Consider the following 10,327-nt stretch of genomic DNA (forward strand, 5'->3'; position numbering starts at 1 on the left):
TTAGGACCTGAGCCAAAAGACAGACACAACTGACTGAGCCATCCAGGCACCCCACATCTTCCTCTCATCATTGACCATAATGCCAGTGAGATTTATGTGTTTCATTGTTTCTATCAATAATTTGTAAAACACCCAGCATTGGTCACAAAGCAAGAGCTAATCGATAGATACAGAAGAACAAAGCCAAGATGCTGAGAGCAATGGGAAGCCCACATAGGAGGTACAGAGAGTGACATCAGAGCCCGCTCCTAAAACAAAATCTTTAAAAACAACCACCACCACCCAGGCATGTACAGTACCATCCCATTTATCAAAACAAAGGGAAGAAAAACAAGCCCATATATGAGCATATTTGTCTAGGCAAAGGCTGGAAAGGTACACACCAAGGGGTTAATTGTGGTTATCTCTGGGTAGTGGGATTATGGAGGTTTAAAAATAGTATTTTTGCTTATCTAAATTTTTCGTTTTCTACCATCCACAAGAGTTACCTGGAGGGGGAAATTTTTTTTTTTTTTATTTTCAAGTGTGCAGCTTTTAAAATCAGGCTAGACCTCTTCTCAAATGCTCTGCATTTTTAGGTGATGTGAACACGTTCCCAGTTACATTCCAAACTTCTGATGTAGCAGATAAAAACTTCTGCAGATGTATAGGCACAAAACTTGGGATATAGGATCATTTCTGACCAATTACTCACGAATCCCCATTATGCTAAAGGCACTCTTAAGTCCCCTCAAACTCTACCAGTTCCATTGGTGGGCTAAAACCTCAATCCAGTTGTCCTCGTCATCCTTGAGCCTCCAACCAAGTGGAAAGGATCGTGCTGCCCGTCGGTCTCAAAATGTGGACCAACAAAATCACTTGGGATGGTTGTAAAAATGCAGCATCCTGAGCAGCATCCCAGATATACGGACCCGGAATCTCTAGGAGCGGAGTCCAGAATATAACTTTTAAACAACCCAATTAGACGATTCGGGGCGCTCTCATCTTGGAGCATCAGTGTGTTGTTGTTTCTGGCCAAATATGCTTAGCTCCCGCCCTGGAAAGGCCTCCCGGGAACCATCCCCCTCCCCATCTAATCAGTTGATCTCCACCTCAGCTCCACCTCTGCTCCCAGAACTAGCCATAACCTCAGACAACAAGAGAACATAACTGGTATTTAGCTGGTGTGAACCTTATTTTTTTCCAATAACCACATGGCCTTTGTTTTTGCAAGTGGAGTCTTTCTTAGGAATCTGATCACTGTCTCTGAATCTTGGAACTTCATAGTGTCCCCACTGTTTGGGGACTCCTTATGCCTACCCTGTTATGCCCTACACTGGGGTCTTCTTGTTTCACATTGTCTGTCTCCTGACTTTACTATCATGACTATCCTCCAAACTAAACCTTCTGTATCTGTGTTCATATGCAGAGCTTCCCCCACCTTCCCCACCCACCCACTCCTATTCATGGACTTTGTAACAGTGACTGGGTTTATTTCTAGATACAAGTCCCATTCCACAGACTGGAACCCAAAAGATGGTGTGAAGGAGATTGGCTATGACTTAGGTTTCTTTGGCGCTTACTTCTCCAAGTTCAACAATGCAGGTTGAACTCATCAAGTCATACTGAATCTCTTGAAGTTGTCTCTAATTAGTCTTAGAAGAGGATTTACTGGCGGGAAAAAAGGAAAGAAAAAGAAGATTTTTCTGGGGGTTCCTTTATCTGTACTTATCCTATCCTCATCTCTTACAAAATTTTGACTATTATATTCATTGAATTTATTCTCCAGAATAGAAATGACCGGTAGAAAACCAGTGATTTATTACTCTAATGTCTATGTCACATTGACAATTCAAACAGTGTTTGCTTTGTTTTAAAAGTCAATTCAGGGCACCTGTGTGACTCAGTGCATTAGGCCCCTGCCTTCAGCTGAGGTCATGATCCGGGGGTCCTGGGATCCAGCCCAGCACTGGACTCTCTGCTCAGCAGGGAGCCTGCTTACCCCCGCCCCTCTCTGCCTGCCTCTCTGCCTACTTGTGATCTCAATCTCTCTCTCTCTCTCTGTCAAATAAATAAATAAAATTTTAAAAGTCAATTCAGGGACACCTGGGTAGTTCAGTCGTTAAGTGTCTGCCTTCAGCTCAGGTCATGATCCAGCATCCTGGGTGGGATCAAGCCCTGCATCAGGCTCCCTGCTCAGCGGTGTGACTATTTCTCCCTCTGCCCCTCCCCCTGGTTGTGTTCCCTCTCTTGCTGTCTCTATCCATCAAATGAATAAATAAAATCTTTAAAAAAAAGTCAACTCAATCAAAGCCTATTACTTCAGAATCAAGAGCTTCTTTGAAATCATGGTAACACTTAAAGATGGCTAAAACTCAAATGCAGAAATTTTGTTGGTTGGAAAGCTACATACATTTCCAACTTACCCAGATAAAATTACCAAGAGCAAAATTTAGGGTTTTTTTCCTACAGAAATACAGCATGCTAGGATTACCCATACTAGAAAGTTGTGTGAAAATTTTGAGTCCCAAGGTATGGCAGACTGGGTTTTCAAAGCTGGTCACATAATATCTCCCCCTTTCACACTCTTCTACAATGTGACCAGGCCCCTTCCCCTTCAAGGGGTGTTGTCAAATTCCCCTCCCCTTAATTCTGGGCTGGCCTTAGAGAGGCTTCTGAAACAACAGAATTGGGCAGAAGTGAAATTCTGAAAACTTGCACAGACAGGTCATAAGAAGCTTCGCACTTCCATCTGGGGCCTCTTGAAATGCTCCCTCTGGGGAAAGGCAGCCACCATGTAAGCAACTTAAAGCCCCTGAGACAGCCATGTAGGGAGGAAGTCCAACCTAGGCCCACCAAGAGAGATGGCCGTGCTGCCCAGCCCCTAGCTGTTCCAGTCATCTCAGCCCAGGCACCAGACATGGGAGTAAGACAACCATCTTGATCACAAGGTAATAAGAAATCAAGTCTATCTTGGACAGGTTTCCTGTTGTTCTTCTTCCTAGTTAGAGATCTGTGTCAAATGACACCACAGTTGGCAGTGTGGCCTGAATGAGAGTTCTGAGTCTCCATGCTTGGCACATTTTTTTCAGTTTAAGAGTTTTTGTGTGTTTCTGGCCCCTTCCAGAGTCTCTATGCTGAGTGACTCCTGGTTGGCCTGGCAGCAGCTGTTTCCACACCTTCAAGGCCGGGGGTTTCAGATGCTGAAGAATGTAACAGACTGGAAACTACTGGCCAACTTCCCACACTAGGAATCTACCTTTGTGTTGGCCCTTCCAGGGGCTTCCTCTTTTTTACCATTGGTCATTTTTATTTATTTTTTTTTTAAGATTTATTTACTTATTTGAGAGACCAAAGAGAGGGGGGAGCAGAGGAGAGGGAGACAAGCAGAACCCTCCTGCCGCCCTGTTAAGCAGGGAGCCCGATGTTAGGCTTGATCTCAAGACCCTGAGATCATGACCTGAGCTGAAACCAAGAATCAGGAACTTAACCAAGACTGCACCACCCAGGTGCCCCGCCATTTTGAATTCTGCTGCAACTAAAACCACAAGGTGGAGAAAGAGCCAGTCGAGCACCCAGAGGAGATCCCACTGGACTAAGAAGATTCCTGAGACTCTAACTGAGGTCACACAGAAGCTGCCCCCCACCCTTCAAAATGCAGCTTAGCTGGGACAGCCTCCTGGAGGACAGCTTTCCTTTCAGCCCTGTCTGCCTTTAACTGCCTTTGAGGCTACACCTTGCAGATTCACTAGGGCCATAAAATGAACAAAAGGAAAAAGAATGATTTCCTCATTCGGAAGTAACTACCGAGAGATCACCTGATACTTCTCTTCCCACTAGTCTAACACAGACAACGTTGTACAGTAATATCCTCTTGCTGCCTAAACTGCCCTCCGTGGGAGAGGCTGGGCCATTCAAGTTGCAGGAGACGGGGTGCTGGGACCGCTGTTAGTAGCTTCATCCTTTTTTATTTCTTCGGTCTTAGCCTTTAGGGACTTTCTGAGGCTTTTGGTAGGGGTAAGGATTACCTCGGAGTGACTTTTTGCCTCATTATGAGCTGATGTTGGAGGGCCATCCACACCCTTTTTAATGCCATGCCAGGGCAGCAGAGGACATACAAGAAAGCTCTTATTAAGCTTGTCTCTAGCTCCTAACGGTGTCTACTGGGAAGACTGTAGCAACAGAGGCAATCTCTAGCCAGCGGTTTCTTGGCTTTCGGGAGGTGGGATGGGGGAGGGGTGTACTCAGTTGCTTGGTAAATAATACAATAATGGAGCAGGGAAAGGGGCCGCCTCCTACAACTACCTAAATGCAAATAATTTCTTTAAAATCAACACCCAAGTTTGCTCCCCTTGGTGATTCCTCCTTGCTGTAGACATTGAAACTTTTGTTCATCGTGGCAAGGAACACTAGTGAATAAGAACAGTCGCTGGGTCACCTGGATTTTTCAAGCCTCTGTTAACAAAGCCCCTAAAGCCGGTACCATGTTCTAAAGGTGCCAGGGTAAATATTTAGACACAGTTACACGGCATGCCCCCGCTCCGCATGCTCAGCTAAAGAAGCACATCTTGGGGCACCTGGGTGGCTCAGTGGGTTAAAGCCTCTGCCTTAGACTCAGATCATGATCTCAGGGTCCTGGGATCAAGCCCAGCATCAGGCTCTCTGCTCAGCAGGGAGCCTGCTTCCCCCGACCCACCGCCTCCCCTCCCCCGCCTGCCTCTCTGCCTACTTGTGGTCTCTCTCTGTCAAATAAATAAAAATAAAATTAAAAAAAAAAAGACACTTAAAAAAAAAAAAAAAGAAGCAGCACATTTTGCATTTGAAAAGAAAAGTCAGTTTAGAAAGTCCAAAGCTTCAGAGCAGAGAAGCATGTCTCTTGTATCACGTGGAAACACAGCAGGCGGAAGCAAGCAAGTCCCACATATTAAAAAGAAAACAATTTGCTGCTTCACTACATCCTGGATAAGAAGTTTAAACAGAGTTTTAGTGAGTACCGTGAAACAACTGAGAAATATGCAGAAAAGTTTTGTTACTCTTTTGTCTTTCTCCCCTCCCTCCCCCAACCTGCTCCCCTTACCCCCACTCCCACCCCAAGTAGGGATAAATGGAAATTTTGGCTATGGTAGAATTTGTAGGTTTTCCAATATAAGTGCTTGTCACTCTTCTTCCTTCTTCCCATCCCCAACTACCTGGGATTACCATTTTGACTCTTATGGCCTAAAGAAAGCTAGGCAGGCCAGCTAGCCTATGAGACCAGTTCTGGCCATTCATGCCAAAGGTGACCTTGCCATCTTCCTACTGAGACCCGGCCTGTAAACTGTTCTGACCTTGGAGATGTCATGGAGAGATACGCCAAGCTGCTGTTGAATATTTTTTAAGATTATATGTCAAAATATTTGTGGGCTCTTCAGAAATTTTATCATAATATGTTTTCTAGTTCACAGTAAAATTATACCCTTTGCTATTTAATAATACAACTAATCTGTCTCTTAAGTTTGGCTTTTTAAAAATTCATCGGCAGGGGCACCTGGGTGGCTCAGTGGGTTAAGCCTCTGCCTTCAGCTCAGGTCATGATCTCAGGGTCCTGGGATCGAGCCCCGTATCGGGCTCTCTGCTTGGCAGGGAGCCTGCTTCCTCCCCTCTCTGGCTGCTGCTCTGCCTACTTGTAATCTCTCTCTCTCTCAATCTGTAAAAAAAGAAAAAAAAATTAAAAAAAAAAAAATTCATCGGCACCCTTTGAGGCATTGCAAACGGAAAAAAAAATCACAAAAACACTGCTAATTTTCAACATAACAAATAGGGGCAAATCGGTGCCTTTGAAAGGTGAGCTCTCTAAGTCTACACGGCTAGTATCAGGCTGCAGTTCATGTTTCTCCTACTCCATAAGGTGCACCGTATAAGGATAAATGACAACACTGGTTTTGTTTTGTTTTTAAGATTTTACTTATTTATTTGACAGAGAGAGATCACAAGGAGGCAGAGGGACAAGTGGGGGCGGGGGTGGGGGAAGCAGGCTCCCTGCTGAGCAGAGAGCCGGATGTGGGGCTCAATCCCAGGATCCTGAGATCATGATCTGAGCTGAAGGCAGATGCCCAACCCACTAAGCCACCCAGGTGCCCCAAGACACCAGTCCTTAAGACAGCTCTTGCTGAAGTTAGAAGAGCTACACAGTAAAGAAGTTGTGGGAGAAATCTCTCCCTGCTCCCAACACAGACCAATACCCTATGGTATTCATTATAAAAAGTAGAAAAGACTCAGAGATGGGAGGTCTACAGAAGCAGATCTCACAGGCACTGAATGATTGAGACAATGTATTAATATGAGAAGATGAACTCCCTAAGAAACTGAGCCATGGGGAGGAGCCCTTTCATAACAACCCTCCCACAAAACAAAACAAAATAAAACCAAAAGCCCAAACAAACCTGGAGGCAAGACAAATGCGGCATACCTGAGGATCCAGAAAAAGATCTCTGGTTTGTCAGCAGCAGAACAATTAAAAGCTATTTTAAAAACTTCCTGTAATTTAAACATCTGCCTTTGCCGTGGTGACACAATTACTATATTTCTTTGTTATCCAGTTTTGATACAAAGTACCGGACTGGAAGAACACCATTTGACCAATGAGTTTGGTTTCCTTTATATAGTTGATAATTTTGCTTATTCTTTGGTTGATATGATCAACTTCAGCTAAGCTCATTTTTTAAAAAAGATTTTATTTATGTATTTGAGAGAGATCACAAATAGGCAGAGAGGCAGGCAGAGAAAGAGGGGAAAGCAGGCTTCCTGCTGAGCAGAGAGCCTGATGAGATGATGCCGGGCTGGATCCCAAGACCCTGGGATCATGACCTGAGCTGAAGGCAGAGGCTTTAACCCACTGAGCCACCTAGGCACCCCCAGCTAAGCTCATTTTTATAAAGACATCATTTATTTCTGAAAAGTTTTCCTGTAGTGGAGATTTATATGACTGGGGAGAAACAGATCGTTTTGGTGGTGGTGGGGTGTTTGTTTTGTTTTGTTTGTTTTAGGTCTGTTGCTTATATGCCATGACATTACAGTGGAAAGAATAATAAATTTCATCTATGGATAGCTTAGGAAAAATTATATACATATAATATAGTTTTTATTATTGATATATTTTACTATATATATTACATATATTTTAATCTTATATATAATTATATACATAATATGTAAATAAATAAATTTTATTTATTTATTTATTTATTTATTTATTTTAAGAGAAAGAGAGAGAGGGATGGGGCAAAGGGAGAAGGAGAGAGAGAGAGAATCTTCAGCAGGCTCCAGGTCCAGCATAGAACCTGACATGGGGCTTGATCTCATGACCCTGAGATCATGATCTGAGCTGAAATCATGAGATATTTGATTCACAGATGCTTAAACTCACTGAGCCACCCAGGTGCCCCCAAATGATAATTTTTTATATCTATATATTTATATTTTATATTTATAATTTGTAGTTATATACTTATATAACTTTATATAATTATATAAATATATAAATTATACCATTATATAAATATATTAAATAAATAAATTATATAAATATATTTATATATTTATATGTTTATTATATATTTATATAGGTTTATATTTATTATTTGTAGTTAAAATTTAGGTATTGTCCAACCCTGTATAACTCTCCATGAAGAAAGACCTGTACTAAATGGAAATGGTTTGCTTATCTAAACACATAAAATATCTGGTTCCATCAGAGCACTTTCCTTAATACTACAAATGGACCCTCTACTGAACAGCATACATTGTTCTTGCTTGTTGAACAATATAAAGAGGAATTTTTAGATTCCACTGTGATGATGAGAAAGTTAAGCCTACCTACTTTAAAAAAAAAAAAAGGTATCAAGTAAGTGCCAAGAGGTAAGAAAATAAAGTAGACTACAGAGATGATTCATGGGAAGCCTTTTGCTTGTTTTCTTTAAATAAGGTGTTGATTCGAAATGAAAGAACTCTGAATTACAAGCCTAGCTCTGCTATATTCTATTACTTTATGGTCTAGGAAATATAATTTCAGAAACCCCGGATTATTCAGCAGCTACATTTGGGCAGTAAAAAAAGGAGCTGACAAAATATCCCTGATGATGGGCTTCTAGGTAATTTCCAGAGATTAAACATTGTTATTCTTTTCTCTCTTACAAAAAATTCCTCAGAAAGTACACAGGGCCCCAGAAATGTTAGGTGACTTTTCCATTGTTCTTTTGGTAAGGGGGCAGGATAGACAGTTTAATCCTTAACTATTTATTTGCAGGAGAAAAATAATATATATGTGTACCAGGGTCCCTGGGTGGCTCAGTTGGTTAAGCATTTGGTTCCAGCTCAGGTCAGGATCTCAGGGTCTTGGGAGCAAGCCCCACGTGGGGCTCCATGCCCAGTGAGGAGTCTGTTTCTCCCTCTCCTCCTCCCCCAGCTCATGCTCTCTCTCTCTCTCTCAAATAAATAAATAAAATCTTTAAAATATATGTATGTATATATACACCTGCCAAATGGAGAAAGAGCAGACTGCGACTGCTTTGTAAGGTATGTGTCAACTCAGCTATACCGAACTACATTTCCCAGAATTCCCTCCTAGTATGTTTCTGGCTAAAATGGAACACAAGAGACATTCTCACACAGATTTGGGGCTTGGAACTGAAGCAGCAGCTGTTTTGTAGCTCATGTCATTGATGAGGGAGCAGAAGCCTAGCTGAAGACAAAGCGGAAGTTGACCCCCTGCAGCCAACCCCCTATGCCCCCACTCCTGGGAGGGATACTTGTGACATTCCTCCAGGAAACTTCCAACTACCTTCAGGTTAATGCCTTGCTGCCTCGCTAGAAAGGAAAACAACCTTAACTTGACAATGGCAGAGCCTCTGGTATCTTGGCTATCTTGTGGGTTGGTCCTCTTTAGCATATGAAAGTTCTTTTGAGGCCTCCCTTTCCCTTACTTTCCCCTAATTCCCCAGAATATAATCACCACTCCTCAGACATCCTGGTACAACAGCTGTCTCTGCCCACAGATCCTGTCCCGTTTTTCCCCCTCCCCCATTTTGCACGGAAGACCTCTCAAGAATTCTTTCTTGGTTATCGACTCCGGATCTCACCCCCACCGAACCTCACCTATATTCCAAAACCACATCATCATTGCTTATCTACTGGCTTACCTCTCCGGCAAGGGACAGCCAGCTCACAAGCCAAGGAACCTACAACGGCTCCACCTACCCCCAATCCTTCCCCAGCTTTTCCAGTTCCCGAGCTAGATACATGATGAAGGGGGACAGCTTCTCCTGTTGGATTTTGCCATCAAGGTCAGAGGCAGTGAGAAGTGACAAGGTTTCATTCTGTCCTCCTGGGTTCTAGCTCACACCTGTAGATTCTAGTTTACATTTGCTTTTCCCTACTGTACATGTATCTTCCCTTCCAGGCTGCCTTCTCTGAAGTCTTCAAGCTCCAGGATTAGGTATGAAGACAATGGCTTTACAGAGACTGTTTAAACAGTCCCCACAACTGTGTGAGATTAGATATGATATAGAGGATACACACACACACAGCTCCTGGGGGCTTCTGCTTCTGTGATTGAATCCTGACTGTATTATATTGATGTTATAGTTGGGTAAATGCAGCACCTTCTTTGGGTTTGCTCTTCCAAAAACTTCATCATTCAGGATGATGTATTATAGCTTGGTTTTGTAAATTTTGTATTTTTTTTAAAGATTTTATTTATTTGACAGAGAGAAATCACAAGAGAGGCAGGCAGAGAGAGAGGAAGGGAAGCAGGCTCTCCACTGAGCAGAGAGCCCGACGTGGGACTCGATCCCAGGACCCTGAGATCATGACCCGAGCCAAAGGCAGCGGCTTAACCCACTGAGCCACCCAGGCGCCCCTAAATTTTGTATTTTGAAGGCCAGCTTAACTCAATACCTGAATTTTGAAAAATAAACTTGATCAGATGAACAGCTTGTTCACATCTCTAAGCTATTCATAATTGCCTAACTTATTAAAACTGCTATGTGACAAATGAAATGAGACAATATACACATACATCTTAGATATACGGAGGTAGGGGCGCCTGTGTGGCTCAGTCGGTTAAGCAGCTGCCTTTGGTTCAGGTTATGATCCCAGGGTCCTGGGATGGAGCGCCACACTCAGCAGGGAGCCTGCTTGTCCCTCTCCCTACGCCTGACGCTCAGCCTACTTGTGCTCTCTCTCTCTCTGTCAAATAAATAAATAAAATCTTCTAAAAAAAGAAAAAAAAAGAAATACAGAGGTAAATGTCAGAAGTCAGTCTGTTTCTTTTGCTGTACGCCCCCCCCCCTTTTTTAAGCATTGTTTGTCT

The sequence above is a fragment of the Meles meles genome, chromosome 18 (genome assembly GCF_922984935.1).
Source record: "Meles meles chromosome 18, mMelMel3.1 paternal haplotype, whole genome shotgun sequence".
Lineage (NCBI taxonomy): Eukaryota > Metazoa > Chordata > Mammalia > Carnivora > Mustelidae > Meles > Meles meles.